Genomic DNA, 20,042 nt, shown 5'->3' on the forward strand with positions numbered 1-20,042 from the left:
CTTGCCTGGAAAATCCCATGGACAGATTTTCCATCTGGTAGGCTACAGACCATGGGTCGCGGAGAGTCAGACACGACTGAGCAACTTCACTTTCACTTTTCACTTTCATGCACTGGAGAAGGAAATGGCAACCCACTCCAGTGTTCTTGCCTGGAGAATCCCAGGGACGGGAGCCTGGTGGGCTGCCGTCTATGGGGTCGCACAGAGCTGGACACGACCGATGTGACTTAGCAGCCAGCAGCACTGTATATTGGAATGGCTAATGCCTCTGTTTTTTAAAAAAAAAAACAGTAAGATTGACTTTCATTCTTCATTCACCATCTAATAGATCTACCTTTATGGGTGAAACATGTGAAATTGCCTAGCAGTCAGTGCTTTTGACATTAAATCAAAATGAAAATTCAAGTCCCTCATCATTTTCATGACAGGTAATAAAACCTTACTGCCCCTGAGGGGTGTGTTGTTATTTTCCATACTTAATCGTTAGCACTGCATAATAATTGTCCTGATTCTCTGCTGAACCCAGAGGGGAAGTCTGGGCTGTCTGCCATAAACCTTTATGTAGACGCCAAATACTAAGTGACAACACAAATAAGTAATGAGATGACTTCAGATAGTAGGAAGTATCACGTGTGCTCAGTCTTCAGACATGTCTGACTCTTTACCACCCCATGGACTGTAGCTGCCAGGCTCCTCTGTCCATGGGATTCTCCAGGCAAGAATACTGGAGTGGATTGCCATGCCCTCCTCCAGGGGGTCTTCCTGACCCAAGGATCGAACGCGGGTCTCCTACACTGCAGGCAGTCTTCACCTCTGAGCCACTGGGGAAGCCCCAGGAAGTGTTATGAAGACCCTTTTAAAAGGACTACAGCTGGGGCGTGGGGTGAAGGGAAGGAAGGAGTTTAGACAGGGCATGTCTAAACAGGCATGTCCCTCAGAGAGGGACAACCTCTCTGAGAAGTGAAGGATAAATGAATCTTGTCCTCAGGGTTTGCTCAACAAACAAGAAAGAAATTGCTTCCCTAAGGGGGTCTGGCTTAGTGAGGGCTTGTCCCCTAGGAAGCCTTTCCCATGTCTTGCAAGGGGAACAAAGCTTTCTTTCCCAGAGCCGTCAGTGGCCATTTGTCAGGCCGCTGGATTGTAGAGTTGGCCTCCAGTGTTTACTAAACAAACCAATGTGATTATCCTGTCAAGTTCTGAAAGAAAGAGACAAAAAAAAACTTAGCAGAAATACAAGGCCACCTATTCAATTAAAGCTGCAAACCAGGGCAGCGAAAAGGCTGAATATAAAACAGTCAGGGAGAGTTTTAATAAGAGTGAGTTACATAACTTGAGACTTGCTTGAGACTTGAACAAAGGCGTTCTTATCTCAAGGTTAAAGAGAGGGATTAAGGCTAGGTGCAGTTTCTAAGCACTTTTCCAATAAACTTTCCTCCAACAGTGAGGCTGAACATTGGGAACTAGGGGTGACACAGGCTACCCAGCTAGCTGTTCCCTGGGGTTAATTAGGGCATCTTCTGGGCCAGGTGTGGATCCCTGGTGCGGGTGGAATTTCAGAGTTTCAAAATCATTACCATTTCACAACACGAGAACTGTTCCAGTTGGAAGCAACCTTTGAAACCATTGGGCCAACCCATTTCTGTTCTGGATAAGAAGCCCAAGAGAACATCCAGGCAGTTAGTACAGGACTAGACCCTCTGACACCCAGGCAGGGGCCACTTCCCCTCCACCACACTACAGTACCTTCTGACACCTCCAATGGCCCACGATCGTGGTTGGGAGCCAATGGCTGGGGTAACACTGCCCTCACACTCCAAAACTCGGTGATAGGTGCTGGCCCCTATCCTGCCCATCTGAACCCTTCTCTTTTCTCCCATTCCTTTCTCTTCTCCTTCTTCCTTCTTTTCTCTTCCTTTCCTTCCTCATCCCAGCTATGTCCTCAACCCACTGGTAGCACAGAGGGACCTCAGGCATTGTTTCTCTGGCTGGTGGCACTGGAAGGCAGTGAGGTCCAGAAACGAAATATTTTCTCCTTCAGCCTTCTCTTCCACCCCTCTTCCAGTCTAAGCCTTGCCATGTCTGGCTGCCCTTCAACCTGCACACCCAGCCTTTTCCTTCCTGTTCGCCACAATCAGTACTAGAACACCAGTCAAGTTTAAGGCAGGACCCTCCTCAAGATAACTGCATTTTAATACAGCACTCTTTAATTCCCAACAGCTTTCAACAAGAAACAAAAGTCCTGACAGCGGACACATTTAACAGGTAAATACTTGCTAACAGGGCTGTCCTAGCCTCCCTTAGATGATAGCTTAGAGGCAGTCAACTCCACATCCTGCTGCTCAAAAGGCAATCAGAGCTGCCCAGCACCCTGCACTGCCTCCTTCAGAGACTAATCAATAATCTCATCCCGGTGTCCATCACCGGCCCTGGCCAGGACTCTACCTTTAGTGGAACCTGTATTTGCCATGCTGTAATCAGAGGTCATGCCCTCTGGCGTTATCCTCCCTGGGGACACACAGCACTGGTCAGCTCAGAAATCCTGACTTACGCAAAGAGAACAGGGCTACTCCCTAGCCACTCCTGCCAGTGGGTACAGTAGTTGGGTGCCAGCCAACAGTAGGTGGGTGGCTTAGAGCTTTAAACCCAGCAGAGTGGTCCAAGCTGGTTCTATGGACGCTGAAGTGACTCTTTGTCTCAGGGACCTGCTGGACCAGGTTAAAGTCAGAGGCAGGCTCTGGCAGGATTGGTAGTTTCGCAGGGGTGTTGGGAATTACACAATCTCTCACTGGACAGACAGGCAGAACAGGCAGGCTCCCTGGAACAGAACGAGGCCTTGGGAAAGAGCTTTTTACCCTGCACTCTGCCAGTGTCCCTAATCATTCTGGCTCTAGGTTTGGGGGCTTTAAATGACAAAACGATAGATCTGAAATTTACTTTGCCACTCCAAAGAAAATTGTAAGACTCCCTGGGTGCTTCAGAATTTTTGAAGTGCTGGTTTGGAATAAATGGCTTTCCAAATCCCTGCCGCATCAGCCAAGCACGCCAGAGAGAATGACAACTTGCATTTTAGGGGGGCCGAGGTCCTGAGCTGCCCCTTTTCTCTTTAGTGAGCAGCGGCTGTCTTCAATTTGCATCAGAACAAAGGGCATCAGCTTCAAACTGGGTGGCTGTGGCTGGGTTATTTTGCATTTTTCCATCATCTTATTTAGAAAGAATGAGATTTTTTTCATTCTTATTGGCTCCCTCCAAGTGGAATGGTCTTTTAGGTCCAGCGTATTTCAGGATAAGTTATGGGTCAGAGAGAGCATGTGCCTTAATTCCTAGCACTGCTTTTAGGACAATCAAAGAATGATAGCGCCCCAGGGTGCCTGACAGTCCCAGAGGCCAACCCCTCTGAGTCAGCCAGGGAGAAGGGATGGTTAAAATGAAAGGACTGCTTCTTCAGTGGCCTCTAAGGGCTGGGCCTGATGGCTTCAGATTGAGCTTCTGGAATCCGCCACCCACCTCTACTGAGTGTAGCCACAGGAAAGTGCCACAGAATATCTCCATGGTGTCTCTGGCATGAATGTCATTCATTGAAGACATAGTGTATTCATCACACAAGACTCTTTTTCAGGATCTTCAGAACAAATTTTGTTCTGGTCCTAATACCGAGGATAGACATACATCTCTTGAACCATAATGCTATAATACCTTATGGGATTTTGTTTTCTTGGAAAAAGTCTTAAGAACCCAGTTACATATCCTGCATGGATCCTGCATCTGTGGTTCTATCAGGACTGCTCTGAGAAGAAATTGCCTGCCCAGACTCTCAAATCCCAGAGGGCCTCTCCCATGCATGGCCAACCCAGACCCCAGGCTTCAAGAAACCTGCGTTTGTGCGTGCTAAGTTGCTTCAGTCATATCCAACTCTTTGTGACCCCCCATAGATCATAGCCCACCAGGTTCCTCTGTCCATGGGATTTTCCAGACAAGAATACTGGAGTGGGTTCTACGCCCTCCTCCAGGGGATCTTCCCAACGCAGCGATCGAACCCGTGTCTCTTATGTCTCTGTGCATTGGCAAGAGGGTTCTTTACCAATAGTGCCACCTTGTTAGCCCCAAGAAGACTGACCTTAGCCCAGACATTCCCTGGATCTAATTTCTGAGGATATATCATTCATCCAATAACAAATAGTTATTTTACAAATAAGTGCAGGGCACCTACTATGAGTCAGAAGATATGGCCTGGAACATGACAGGCAAAATTCCCTATTCTTACAAAGTTTGCAATTTGATAGATTCACCCAGCTGAATCCACTTGAGTTTATAGCTATTCCAATGAAATTAACAGGCAGCGAAGGTGAAAACCTCAGAAAAAGACCAGAGGACCAAAATAACAACAGCAAAAAGCTGATCTGAGCCAAAGTGAATGAGGACACTGAGAGGAAGTGAAAGAATTATATTTCTATTTGCTGTGAAACCTCAGGCAAGTGACAACCTCCAAGTCTCAGCTTCTGCATCTAAAAAGTGATGACACCACAAAGGTTTATCGTGAGAAATGTGAGAGAATATTGACTAAGCTCTTAACACACATTGATAAAGCTCATGAATTGTGCTCAATAAACACTGGGTCCTATCACCTCCAATATTATCCAAGGAAAGGGGCTCTTGGCATGGCATTTTGGCCACATGGCTAGTTTCAGGGCTATCAATGGAAATATAGGGAGGAGGGAGGTTGCGATTCTATAGGAACCATGCCTATGGGTCACCTGAAGTCTTATTACTCCCACTACACTCACACTTCAATTATTATTATTATATGATTATTATCATTATTAGTACTGTTTTGTTGTTGGCTATGCTGAGTCTTCACTGAGGCACCCTGGCTTCCCTAGTTGTGGTGCACAGGCTTAGTCACCTCTCAACATGTGGGATCTTAGTTCCCCAACCAGGAATCGAACCCCCATCCCCTGCATTGGAAGACAGTTCTTTACCACCAGACCACCAGGCAAGTCCCAACACACTTCAATTATTTCTAATCACAGTAGGCAGGAAGGTGATGTTCACTGTCCCTTCCATTTTACTAATGAGAATAGTTTCCATCTTACTGATCTTAGTCAATGTTAGAGAACTTTAGCACAGATAGAAAGTCCAGAGTTTCTAACTTGCATTTCCCGTTTGCGTGATATTTCTTTTGAAGAAAAGAAAAAAATCAATCTGTGTTATCTGTGTTCTTTTTTTGGCAGTAGCAAGCATGTCACTTGCCATGGACAAAAGTCTGAACCGTGCACATTCTAATTTTGGAGTTCTCTGCAACTGGCTTTGGTTATTATTTACTTAAAGTTCCTAGTCAAAATGCCTCATTCAATGTAACATCAAAAGGACTGTTAGTTGCAGCCCTGGGATGCACGAAAAGGAGAGTTAGAAAGATTCCAAAAAGATCTGGTTCCCTCTTTGGCTCCCATCTCAGCCTCAGTGAATGACTCGCTTCTATTTCAAGGGGTTGATTTTCAATGTACAATCTAGGCAGTGAACATCACATTTGAATCAACAAGATCCTAAAATCCCAGGATCTTGAACCCAGTCTCCTCAGCTTCTGTGCATGATCATACCCATTAACCCCCACCCACACTCATCCCTCTATCCCTCCCACACCTTCATGGTTCTGAAGAACCTCTCCAAGGGCAAGCAGAGAGGAGCTCTGCAAACAGAGTGGTGAGTGAGAGCAAATACCCACACGCCCCCACCCTATCCTCATCCCCTAGGAGCTGAGAGAGACTTGAAAGAAATGGCCTCACAGCGTGAAAACTAGAAAAGGCTAGAAGACAATGAAGAAATAGCATGCCACCAGTCATTTCTACTCATGCAAGGTGAGTAGGCCAGTGACATAAATAGGCAAGGGACACGTCTCAAACTCTCATGCCTTTATTCTCCATAGACCTTACAAGTTGATCATGGCGTGTCCTCTATTAGCAGATAGGCCAACCAAGAGCTGGCCTCTCTCAGCTGGCTGAGTTTGGGTACCTTGGAGCAGGGGACCCCAAGGGGCTGAAAACATCCACTGTCCCATCAAAAGAAATGGAGGGAAGAGGGAGGTTGGGGCCTGAAGCTAAGAGTACTTCCTTCCAGTCAATGTGCTAGAAGGCAAAGGTCAGAGATTCAGCTCTAGATACCCTTGGCAAGCACTTATTAGAGCTTTCAAGCACAGATCTGAGCCTAGTGGTCAAGCTTACAGGAAGAGGAGAAAACCAGTCCCAGGAAATAGGCCTCTAAGTTCTCCAGTTTTATACTATTTCTGCTCATCTGGCAGCTCTAACGTTGATGTGAGCTTTGCACTGTGTCCTGAATTTGAAGTCTACTAGAAAGTGTATGAGACAGTTCCGTGGCCTAATCTGTAGCCCACAGGAGCAGCAAAACCTCCCGTGCATGTCAGTTTGTATATCCCTGTGGATGTACCCAGGCCTATCTGACCTAGATAGATTATATTGTAGATTATATGATAAAAACTTCGGGAACAACTCAGAGTATTATCATGTTGCTCTTATAATTACTCTGTACATTGCTCTTTGAGTGCAAAATATATACTGAATATTTTGTCACACCCAAGGCTCTGAAAGTTAGTCTATTTACTAGCATGCTTTAATGATCATTTATTCTAATTGTGTGAATCTGACCTGAATCTAACTGATTCTCTTGATATTCCCCTAATCAAAGATCGTGAAAAATATTCTAGCTCCCATGAGCTGAGTGCCTATTAGGTACAGGTCAGTAAATGTCCCAGGTACTTCACATACATATATATATAATTTCATTTCATCTTTACAACAGACTTGTGGTTTTATCTCCAGTTTTTAGATACCGAATCTAAAGGCAGAAAGAATAAGTAACTTATTCAAGAGCACAGCAGCACATGGTAGAACCCAAATGCAAACTCTGATATGTCTGATTCCCAGGGCAGTGATGGGACATACTGCAGCCTGAGTAGGAACAGCCATGACATGAAACCCTTTCTACTTCACTTTCTGAATGTAAATATTGAAAAGAACTCACAGAGCCTTCTTTCCGAAAAAGGTTCACGGTGTCTACAAGAGGATCCTATTCTACTCACACTAGTGAGGTCTCATCTGCGGTGTTGTGAACACTGGTAAAAAGCACAAGTTAATAAGGATGCCAGCGAGGGAGGTTGATAAGATTAGGTGGGTCTGAAAAACGCAAGGGGCTGTTGAAGGGTTTATCAGCCTGTTAGAAAAAAGGCAAGATGGGGAACAGGAGAGAAAGTCTAACAACTCTGTCGTAATATTTGAAAAGCTGTCATGCAGAAAAAGAAATGAATTTTGTTCATTTATTCATTCATTCATTCATCCAACAAACTTTTCTCACACATTAATCATGTGCTGGGCACTTAGCTAGGTGTTGGGCAACAGTGAGAAAGAAGCCAAATATACCTACACAGTGTGACCAGGAAGACCAACTTTAAAGGAATCACCCAGGGACTTCCCTGGTGGTCCATGGGCTGAGAATCTACCTTCCAGGGAACACAGGTTCGATCCCTGGTTGGAGAACTAAGACCTCACATGCCACAGAACAATTAAACCCACATGTTGCAACTAGGGAGGCCCTTAGGCAACTACTACTGAGCCCCCACACTCTAGAACCACCACAAGAGAAGCATGCAACTAGAAAGAGCCCTTGTGCCATGATGAAGACAGTACAGTCAAAATCTTTTTTTAATTAAAAAAAAAAAGAAATCATTGCAAGTATAACAGTTTGCAAGGTAGTGAAAGGAGATGACAAGGAGTCTGGGTCTTAAAATGAGTCTTCATGGGTAGAAATAATAGTGGGGAGAAGTGAAAGGGAGGCAGATTCCAGGGCAGAATAAGAAGAGCTGTCCCGAGCTCCCAATGAAGAGGCAGCATCAAGAAGAAGTGACTCCCTGTCACTAGGAAGGTTCAACTGGAGGTTGGATGGCCACCTGCCAGAAACCACCATCCACAGGAAATGCCCACAAAGGGTAGGAGGTTAGCTTAAGCACTCTCTACCAGCTCAGATTCTCCAGTCCTGCCATCTTAGACCTCACCCCCAACAGAGTGAATAGAAGCTCTCTGAAAGAAAGGCTTTTTTCATATTTTCAGGGGGTTGGTGGGCCCCTCTGATCCACTGCTGATGAAAACCTGGATAAAGGAAAACCCACTGGGCACAAACTGTGGCATCTAGGACTTAGTTTTTGGACACAGGCCACATTTTTAGGAACCTGCCCTATCACTGCTAGGCACCAAATTCAAGAGCTCCTCCCTGCTTACTTCTCTTATCTCCTCAGACTTGCTCCTTAAGAACTGTTGAGTATTCATCAACTGTTCATCCTGGAGTGATAAGGAGGAATGCTCTTGTTTTCTATGATAAAGCCTGTTTTTTGTTTCCCCGTTTAGGCGAGCAGCCACAAGCCCGGGATATTTATCTGTTTATTACTCATGCCAATTGTGGAAGCCTGCAACTTAGAATCAAGCCAGGGATATCTTCTCTAATATTATACAAACCTAGTTAAGCAGTGTGGAAAACTCAGGAGAGAATATACACATGTGTGTGTTTGTGTGTGTGTTAGTTGCTCAGTCGTGTCCAGCTCTTTGTGACCTAGTGGACTGTAGCCCGCCAGGCTCCTTGTCCATGGAATTCTCCAGGCAAGAATACTGGATGAGGTAGCCATTCCCCTTCTCCAGGGGATCTTTTCAACCTAGGAATCAAATCTGGGTCTCCCTTAATTCAAGAAGATTCTTTACCACCTGAGCCACCAGGGAAGCCCATATATATATATGAGGAGATTTTTTTATATATATATATATATATTATATGAGGAGATTTATATATATATATATATTAGATGAGGAGATTTATATATATATATATATTAGATGAGGAGATTTATATATATTATATGAGGAGATTTTTATATATATATTATATGAGGAGATTTATATATATATATATATATATTAGATGAGGAGATTTATATATATATATTAGATGAGGAGATTTATATATATATATATTAGATGAGATTTATATATATTATATGAGGAGATTTATATATATATATATTATATGAGGAGATTTATATATATATATTATATGAGGAGATTTATATATATATATGAGGAGATTTTTATATATATATGAGCAGATTTATATATATATATATTATATGAGGAGATTTGTATATATATATTATATGAGGAGATTTATATATATATATTATATGAGGAGATTATATATATATTATATGAGGAGATTTGTATATATATATTATATGAGGAGATTTATATATATATATTAGATGAGGAGATTTGTATATATTATATGAGGAGATTTATATATATATATTATATGGGGAGATTTGTATATATATATTATATGAGGAGATTTTGACCCCTTTGACCCTTTGACCAAATCATTCAAGTTGGCATGATCACATCTCACAGGTCAATTTCCCATTTAATCATAATGCTTTCTAGTCACATGACATTGAAGAGACAGCTTACACAGCATGTTCTCATTTGATATCTCTTCACCCTCCACGCAGTCCTCTTCAGTGGGCTTGGCTGGTGTTATCACAGCAGGCTCTGGACTATGAGCCAGAAGGATGGGCTCTGGCTCCAACTACTTCCTTGACTGATGTACTTGGGCAATTCCACTCAACTCTAAACTGTAGTTTTCCTTTTTGCACAAAGGAGCTTAAACACCCAGAGATGGATGAAGCTAATAAAGCTTTAGCTTTAGGATCTGCCACTTGCACAGACTGTGAACCTAATTTTGAATTAAGTTCTGTGTCCTTTTCTTAAAAGGATCCCCAAATTGTAATAAGCTTTAGGACCCACAAAACCTAGATTGGCCTTCCAACAATAGCTTCTCAGTCTATTACCAGAAAGCAAGAACAGGACATGCATCTCTATAACTTCAGCCCTGCCATCTGGCCTTACTGACCACCATCCATCCTTGTATAGTCGGGGGGCTCTGCCGATGCCCTGATGGATGGTTGCAGGGCACCCAGCTTCCTTTTGCTGCATGGGATCCCCTCATCCTGCAGGCTTTACCACCACCCTCATCCGAGGCAGCTAACCAAAGTCTGAGTGATGGTGAGTGGTCCCCTCCATGTAACAAAAGGCAGCAGTCCTTCTGAAGGTAGGACCAGCTATATGATGCAATCCATTCTTCCTTTTTTTTTTCCTTTTTTGTTTTTAAATTGAGGTACAATTAATTTACAATACCATAAAATTTCAGGTGTATGACATAGTGATTCACAATTTTTAAATTCATGCTCCTTTGGGATCAGACTGAAGCTTGACTCCAGCCCAGATGACATCTTTGCTTAGCTTCTTCCTCTGTCTCACTCAGCTTCTCTCACTCCCTTTCTCCTAGAGCATTATGCCATCACGACACACACACTGAAACCCGGCCTGGGGCGTGGCTTCCACGCTACCTGACCTAAGACAGAGAGTGATAAGAAAAGTGTCCTTTCTTTCCTATCTCAAAACCTGTCTGGTCTACTTTCAAATACAGTCAAAAAGCCACGAGCCTCCAAGACCCACTGTAGTTGATACTAAGCTGCTTGCAGAGATGTGACCTATGACCAGCAACCTGAGGTCCATCCTGGGCCCTGAGCATAGTCCACAGATTAACAGTTCTACATACCTTTGGAATTAGGCAGTGGGAGAGTGAAGGTGGTGATGCTGAGCACTTGGTAAAGCCCTACTCTGTGACCATCTCACCCTTAATATCTTCTCAAAAACATTTGCTTTGGATATTAGAAAACAAACCAAAAGATTAGAAAAGAATGACTGATAGCATCGTGTCTCCTTTGATCATTTTTAGGACACTTTACTGCAGGAGATTTATAACTAACTCTTTGATCCCAGTTGAATAGAACAGGGATCCAGACTCTCCAGTGTTGCCTGTCCTTTGAGAGAGAGACTGAGTTTAGGAGTAAAGAGATTTAGAGCCTGTTTCTGTCTCATCTCTGACTTGGTTTGTGACTTGAATGGAATTCATCATCACTTATCATTCCCACATCTGACACGGAGACATACACCCCACAAAGAGTCTCCGAGAAGCATCCTCCACCATTACCACATATGGCCTATCCTCTGCCATCATTTCTGGCTTCAGTTCCTTCTCCACCTTCCTGTTGGAATCAGGGCCTATCCCTGAACCCTGGTCCCAGTGGCTATGGCCATGTTCATTCTAGTCTCCTCCCCAGGACAGACGGACCCTTGCATAAACACCTTGGATATACATGGGACACCCAAACTCTCCTTAAAAACACCACCCTGTGCCCTGCCTGGTCAACCCAAGTAGAATCCCCACCTCCACCCCGGCCAACCAGCCCAGCCTGGATCAGACACAGCCCCACTTCCCAGGCTTAGTGGTTTGACGATAGACTCTGTTCCTGGTGGAGATGGGTCTACAGCCATCTTCCCCACCCATCAGCTTAGTTCCTCTCCACCCTCAACTGGTCATTAGTTGTAACTGTCCCCCTCCTCTTCTTTGGGGGCCCACAGAAAAGAAAATGACAGTTTTTAATATATTTCTCTAAAAATATCAGCAAAGACAAGAAAGGCACAAGATAAAAGACTCAAAAGAAATATGAAGCATGTACTTTTCAATTTTTAATCCTTCAAAGGAAGAATCAAAGATAATCAAAATATTAGTGAAGGGAGCACAGGTAGATTTATATTTGCAGCAAGAATTATATTTGCACATTCTTTAAATGATAAATTAGTGTGTTGCACCTGAGCAGGGGGAGAGAAAACCTTTCTACTTCAACAGCTTAGCTGATTGAAATGATAAAGTTTGCAGAAGCCATAAAGCCTATGAAATAACTGCATCTGGTATGCACTACACATATCATTGATGGTTTTATATAAACTCTGGAGTGATGTACGGAGTGATTCTCAAATAAGCACAAAGAAGATAATAGGCTATCAGGCCAGACAGAATGAGATGGCTTTTGTTATTCACCTGTGTGTGTGTGTTAGTCACTCAATCATGTCCAACTCTTTGCAACCCCATGGACTATAGCCTGCCAGGCTCCTCCATCCATAGGATTCTCTAGGCAAGAATACTGCAGTGGGTTGCCATTTCCTTCTCTAGGGGACTTTCCCAACCCAGGGATCAAACCCGCATCTTAACCAAGAGATATTAACCAAGGTGCCTAACAATTAGCAAAGATGTCATGCCATGCTTATTTCTTTGCAAATATGGCATGTAATGCTTGTTTCTCTGCTAGCTCAGAAAGGTGAACTGTGGGTGACTGAGTAAGGGTGGACTGTCCCTTGAAGTGTTCTGGGAGCAGAGAAGAGTGATCTGACAGGCTTCATCTTGAGCCCAGTACCCCACCCAATGCCAAACCAGGCTGGTGGGAAACCAAGTAGCAGTTGGAGACAAGTGGCTTCAGGGCGTTGGACTGGACACTCCTGGAGCAAAGTAGGAAGACAGAGGTAAGTGCAGAGACAGGAAATTGTCTACTTGGGAAAGAGGCTGAGGCACCTTTCAACAAAGCCACCAGGGCCCCAGCATGGCCAAGCAGGGGGCCATTTAGGCATCAAGTAGGTCTGGATTATATCCCTTCCTCGTGAAATCATACCTCAACCTACTCATCTCTACAGTTCACCAGTCCTGCCACAGCGAGAAAGGGCACAACCCCGAACTCAGAATATCTAAGCATCTGGAACAGGGAGTCACGCTTTGTTTTCTTTCATGGGAAGTCTCTATTTCTTTTATCTTGACTATGAAGTAATGTAATTAACCATTTAGGCCAAGTACATAAAGCAGGTAAATACGATTTGGGACACAAAATTGTGCAATCTCTCTGGTGTGAGCTTGCGGTGATAAAGGTGACAGAGCTGGAACCACCATAAAAGAGAACAGGAGACCTGGATCTGGGATCCTGGCTTTTCCCTGACTATCCTGTGGAATTAGGAAAGTCACTTCATCTCATAGCTTTAGACTGTAAATGATAAAATGTTCTTATTTAAAATAGTAAATAGGATTTCCCTGGAGGTTCAGTGGTTAAAACTCTGTGCTTCCACTGCAGGTGGTGCAGGTTCAATCCATGAATGGGGATCTAGGATTCCCCATGTGGTGCAGCAAAAAATAAAAATAGGAACCACAAAATGAAACAGTAAATAAACTGGAAATTGATCTGCCAATACAAGGTACTGTTAGGTATATGATGATTAATTTTCTAAGAATGAGCCTCAAATATACTTAACATCAAAATATATTAAGCAAAAATTGCATCTTTCTTTGATGATTCAGAAGGTATTTCAGCAAGTACTTCAGGCTCATTATAAACATTCTTTACTATTACATCATAAATCTGTGAAAATAACCAGTTAATAGAAAGTTCTATTTGATAGAATGGAACATAAGCCAATTTCTTAATAATATGGTATTGTTTTCAAATTGACACACTGCAGAATGATCTACAGAGGTTATTGCCAAAACAGCATTAAGGTTTCTTGAGATAAATGCATACTTAGGACTAGAAAGGTTTGTTCACTCTGTCAGTTTAATCACCACTTATGGTGTCCAAAGGGTTTAAAGGGATGACATTAGGCATTACGATGTATGGTCAGTGATTCGCATGCAAATCATTGTTTTCAGGCAGGAAAATGAAACATTGGGGCAACAAACCTTAAAAGATTCTAAGTTATAAGGAGGTTAGGCAGCCCTGGTGATTAGTCTCGTCCAAAGAGAATTTTAAAGGCTTTCATTAACTGCAAGTCTGAAAATTCCTGTTAACCACAGTGACACAGAAACTGCATTCCAGGGAAAACACCTGTTTGCCTCCAGACTTCTTGGAAACCAAACACTGTGCTGACCATTCCTCTGTGAATAAGTGGTCTGGGAGCTGAACAAAAGCTGTCCCATCGAAGCTGTACATTGTCTTGTCTAAATTCACCCAACATTAGGAGATTCCATTTGTAATTTTGCTCTGAGGCGGGACCAGAGAGAAAAAGTAGAAGCTTGTTCTTCACGCAAGGACCGTGTGTTAAAATCTCCAGAGAAATAAAACCAGGGGTAGCAGAGGCAGGAGGACAGAAGAATTGATGAATGCGTGACTCAAGCCAGGGAAGGACTGGGAATGAGATCGAGAAATAAAAATATGCTGAAGGAGGTGATCACACTCCTGGGCATATATGTGGACAAAACTAATTCAAAACGATGTATGTACCCCTGTGTTCATAGCAGCACTATTTACAATAGCCAAGACATGGAAACCACCTACACGTCCATCAAAAGATGAATGACTAAAGAAGATGTGGTACATATATGCAATTAAACACTGCTCAATCATAAAAAAAGAACAAAATAGGGAATTCCTGTTGGTCCAACGGTTAGGACTCCACTCTTTCACTGCCGAAGGTGCAGGTTTAATCCCTGTTCCGGGAATTAAGGTCCCCGAGAGTCACAAAGCATGGCCAAAAATGAAATAAAACAAAACAAAAGACAAAGAAAAAGAATGAAATCATGCCATTTGCCGCAAAATGGATGGAACTAGAGATTATCATACTAAGTGTAGTAAGTCAGAAAGAGAAGAAAAATACCATGTGATATCACTTACATGTGGAATTTAAATATGATATAAATGAACCTATCTACAAAACAGAATTTGCATTGCTAAGTGAGAGCAGACTTGGGGTTGCCAAGGGGGAGCGGGGAGGAAGAGGGATGGACTGGGAGTTTGGGGTTAGTAGATGCAAACTATTACACTTAGAATGGATAAACAACAAGGTCCTACTGTATAGCACAGAGAACTATATCCAATCTCCTAGGATAAACCATAATGGAAAAAAATATTTTAAAAAGAGTGTACACTTTGTTGCATAGCGGGAATTGGCACAACACTGTAAATCAACTATACTTCAATTAAAAAAAAAACCCAAAATTTAAAAAAATCATGCTCAAGGGGAAGGAGAAGCTACTGAAGGAATTTGGGGCATGAAGGTGACTCCCATGTCTCCTTGAGAGAAGTTCTGTGAAAACTTCCTCATTTTTGACACAAAGACAAAAAAGCATCGTTAGTGATGAAGGAGGTAATGAACAAGTAAAACAGCACAAGAATAGCCACAGTGAGAGAGCATGCCTTTGCATGAGTTCTAAAGAGGTTCAACCCAAGCTAGAGCCTTGCTTCTCAAAGGAGGTCCATGGGACTTCAGCATCAGTCTCACCTGGGGCGTGTTGGAAAATGCAGACTCTCCGGCCCCACCCCAGACCTACTGCATCAGAATCCACATATTGACAGGATTACCAGGGCACGTGATGCACAGTAAGTTCAACCCCAGGATTTTTAAAGCAGTTGCAACCTTATCTCCTCCTTTTCTTCATTCTCCTTCCTTTCATTCTCCTCCCCTTCACCTTTCATCATCTTCTTTCTTAAATTCCCAAAACAAGTTATGCATGAAAATCGGTAACTACTTGTCTCCACTTGGTCCCAATTCAAATATGCAAATGCATCTCTTCTTGGTCCTCATTCAAAACACAAACCAGCTTCAATCCATAAACGTGTGAACAAAACAGTTACACTGGGCCCCAAGAGAAACAGCAGGGCAAGACTCTTCCCCCACTCGATCTATATTTATGTCATTTATTTAGACAGAGCCTTAAGTGTACACAGTACTGTGGGAGAACATGCCAAGGAAAGACTACAATCCCTGCCTGTTAAAAAATATTTTTCTTTTTCTCTTGCCACCCTAGGGAATAGCCAGGGTGGAGACAGAATTATGAAATCTGTGTGCCAAAATATGTAAAATGAATAGGAGGAAGTCACAGGTATTTGGTAGGGCCTCCAGTCATTTCTAAGAAAACAGACAAAACTTTCTCAAACAATATGCATGAGTAGATTTTTGCTGTGTGTGGTAACAAGCTCTCCATTATTTGAAAGGAGGCTCAACCACACACGCGCACGCACACACACACACACACACACACTATAGAAAGGTATTTTTAAAGGCATTTTGGACAAAAATGTCCACTTAGAAAGGAAATTTATAAAAGGGAATTTTTTTAAGTGGCAGATTTTATGATATTTGCTAGAAAACAGTTGAATAAAATATGGAACAACTGTATGCTAAAATATCATGTAACCATTCAAATCAGGATTTCAACGATATCTAATGTGCAAAAACATAGATATTGTAAGTGGCAAAGCAGGATACGAAACTTTATATTCGCCATCATTTCACTTTTATGTAAATTTTAAACAGGAACTAAGTATACCGAAATGTTGGTAGTCTGTATTGAGTCCTGCCCCAAGGCCACAGAAGTGGAGCCTAGAATCAAGGACATCTCCGAAGCTGACTGAGTCCTTTTGTAACCATTACCAAAAGCCCCCTGATAGTCATTAACAAGCTTCCTGACTCCCAGTTAGGCAAAGATGCCCACTTCAGCAAGCACCCTATAGAGCCCTAACCAATCACCTAACGCCAACCGTCCAGCAGGAATTTTCTTTGTCTTGAAACTGTAAAAATTGGCTCTTAACCCAGGAAATCAGTCAACTTTCCCTAGTCTGTCAGGTGGTTGGCCCCCTGAGCTCACAGTGCCCACTTTATCTCTGCTCTTTGTTCTTAATAAAAACTCACTCTCATCTGAAATGCCCTGTGTCTGGAAATTGTTTTCCAACCCGCACATCTATAAAATTGATATTGAGAGTGACTTAAACATTATTCTTTGTGCTGATCTGTATTTTCCACCTAGTGCATAAACATATACAAATAGTATATGCACTTTTCTAAACAGTCACATTTGCTTTGGTAAACATTCTTTCTTAACCCCACTAGTTCTCTCTCTCCTACCTTATCTGAGTCCACTTAATAATTCCTCCTCATCCAGAAAAGATTTGGTTCAGAAGCATGGTGACTGTCTCTATTAGAAAATTCATGCTGGCTCCACACTCTGAGAAAAGAGTAAAGCAGGATTGAAAGGAGTCAGAATGAGGAAATGTAACAACTTCCCAAATCTTCCTAAATCAGCCCCTAGATGTGAGACTTAAAGATTTCCTTTCAGAGTGTTTTGACTTTCCAAACACACCTGTTATTCGTTGATACAGAAACACATTCTATAGTCCAAAAGCATGGTTTCTGCATTATCCAGAAGCTCGAGAGTGGAAAGGATTTTAAAGACCATCCAGCGCACTGAGTCTCAATTATGGTGGGACTTCTCTGGTGGTCCAGGGGCCAGGACTCCCTGCTCTCAGTGCAGGGGCCCCAAATTCGACTCCCGGTCAGGGAACCAAAACCCACAAGCTACAACTAGAATTCCCACTTGCCTCAATGAAGATCAAAGATCCCATGTGCCACAGCTAAGACCAGTGCAGCAAAATATATAAATAAAATATTTTTTTAAAATGTTGGTGCACCTGTTTATAATAGCCAGGACATGGAAGCAACCCAGAAGCCCATCAGCAGACGAATGGATGAGGAAGCTGTGGTACATATACACCATGGAATATTACTCAGCCATTAAAAAGAATTCATTTGAATCAGTTCTAATGAGATGGATGAAACTGGAGCCCATTATACAGAGCGAAGTAAGCCAGAAAGATAAAGACCATTACAGTATACTAGCACATATATATGGACTTTAGAAAGATGGTAATGATAACCCTACATGCAAAACAGAAAAAGAGACTCAGATGTATAGAACAGACTTTTGGACTCTGTGGGAGAAGGCGAGGGTGGGATGTTTCGAAAGAACAGCATCAAAACGTGTATTATCTAGGGTGAAGCAGATCACCAGCCCGGGTTGGATGCATGAGACAAGTGCTCGGGCCTGGTGCACTGGGAAGACCCAGAGGGAGCGGGTAGAGAGGGAGGTGGGAGGGGGGATCGGGATGGGGAATACATGTAAATCCATGGCTAATTCATTTCAATGTATAACAAAAACTACTGTAAAAAAAAAAAAAAAAAAGCATCAAAAAAAAAAAAAAGCAACCACCTATAGAACTGTGGGGGAAATGGATAGATTAATTGTGGTTGGAGATTTTAACACATCCCTCTCAGAAACTGATAAACATTTAATATATGAAAAGGAAATTAATAAAAAAAAATTGTGTTGAGTTTGCAAAGTTTTATAGGGCATGAACCTTTAATGATTTCCAGATAGAGCGTTTTTCTATTTTGCCAAGAATAATGCGATATTTTGGCAACTGCTAATTACCACAAAAAGTACCGTGAGAGAAGTGTTATGCCAGTTGCTTCAAAGTATTCTAGAATCCATTTCTGATGGAAAAAAAAATGTGGCTATATACCTAAAATCTAAAACAAAATAGCATCTTCAAAGTTAAAAATGAAGTAGGTCCAAATTTGGATGCTTATGGATAAGGCAAATCAGAGAGTAAAGCATTTCCTCAATGATTCTGGAAGAACCTAGCACCATGCACAGTGACTGGATGCATTTCCTTAGCCTATTCCAAATTATAGCTCTACATGAACCACTGACAAGACAATCAGTTTCTGCACCGTATTGCATGAGAGGCTAATTCATGTGAATTTAGTCCTTGCAGGTGGATGGGATGACAAAAACAAACAAAAAAAAAAATTTGGTGCACACTAGAATCTCCTGGAGAGCTTGAAAAAAAAATAAAAATAATGCCAGGATCCTACCCGTGGATTTTGTTGGTCTAGGGTGTGCCTAGACATCTGGGTTTCCTTAAAGCTCTCCAGCTGGTTTAATGTGGATCACCATAGTCACTGACACTTTAATTTAAATCCACCAAAACCCCACTACTGTGAACTCCCTCCAGCGTGTCCAGCATTATTCAACTTCATCACAGGCTTCTAGAATGTGATCAGGTCCCTAGCCTTTGACACAATAGTTACCTAACCACAGTGATTACAGTGGTTAGCCATGTCCTATTACTTACAAAACACCATCAGTGTTGGTGGACAAGTTCCAGTCCTGACTATACAGGTATTCTCTCCCTTTCATAGCCAAACAGACTCAAGTTAATTTCTTTGCCCAAGAACTCCAGACTAGCAAGTGGCTGAGTCAAGATTCTTATGCTAAAACCTCAGGCTCTCAACTTCACCATAGGACAAAGCATCTAACAAATTTAAAAAAATAATAATATATATTTTCCAATAATTTTAGATTTATAGAAAATTTGCAGAGATAGCCCAAAGAGCTCTTGTATGAACTTCACACGGCTTCCCCTACTATTAACATCTTATTTAACCAGGGTACATTTGTCAAAACTAACACATCAACACTGGTATGTTATTATTAACTAAACTACAGACTTTATTCAGATTTCATCAGTTTTTCCATTAATGTCTTTTTGTCTGTTCTAGATCCCACATTGATCATTAATATATTTAATGTAACAACACAGGAAATGTCAAATGCATCCAGGAAAGAGCATCCTCCCTTGGTGAGAGATACCTAGACATGAAACTCAAAGAGGAGGGACCTGAGTTGGTTTTATGGCAGACAGGTCAGGGCAAGCCTCCCAGCTCTCAGTAATAACAGATACGCCTCAGTGTGTACTAACTTCCCAGGGAACTCGCAGTTTGCACTGGATGAAGGATAAAGAGCTCTAATCATGGACTCCGGGACTAAACAAGACCAAGAGGCTGAGCATTTTCAAGCAAGAGACGGGAGACTTTCTCAAGGCCTGAAGCCGCACTCCCTGCCCTACACAGGGGAATAGTACAAAGCCTCAGGACACCAGCTGATTTCTGAAGCTAGTTCTCAAGTTAAAGGAACAAAAGCAACAAATTAAATATTTAGGCCTGCTGCTCCTGAGGAGTCTGCTCTTTGCCTCTCCAGGGACCAACTTTGCCCAGAGGTGCCATGTGGCTGGTGAAGCAGGTGGTAGCACTGAGCCAGCCCCAGGCTGGAGGGAGAAAAGTGGAACTTCACTCAGAGCTGCCTGGTACCCTCAGGGGCCTCCCCGTTGGTGGCTTCTCTGCTTGCGAGGTCACTGGTCTGTGAGCTGGACGCAGTGCCTAAGGCAGGCATGTTAGCATTCCAACTATATTTAACTTGAAATAAATTCTAGATTTAGT

At 42.5% G+C, this 20,042-nt stretch overlaps 1 long non-coding RNA gene across 1 annotated transcript; it reads left to right on the top strand.

Annotated features, from left to right (window-relative positions):
* Window positions 1-1,709: 1,709 nt before the first annotated feature.
* On the top strand, window positions 1,710-5,837 carry LOC139037081 (uncharacterized). The gene is made up of 3 exons (XR_011489876.1): window positions 1,710-1,794; window positions 2,218-2,262; window positions 5,748-5,837. It is a non-coding gene; the product is annotated as an uncharacterized lncRNA (long non-coding RNA).
* Window positions 5,838-20,042: the final 14,205 nt, after the last annotated feature.

Source organism: Odocoileus virginianus, chromosome 2, assembly GCF_023699985.2.
Source record: "Odocoileus virginianus isolate 20LAN1187 ecotype Illinois chromosome 2, Ovbor_1.2, whole genome shotgun sequence".
NCBI lineage: Eukaryota > Metazoa > Chordata > Mammalia > Artiodactyla > Cervidae > Odocoileus > Odocoileus virginianus.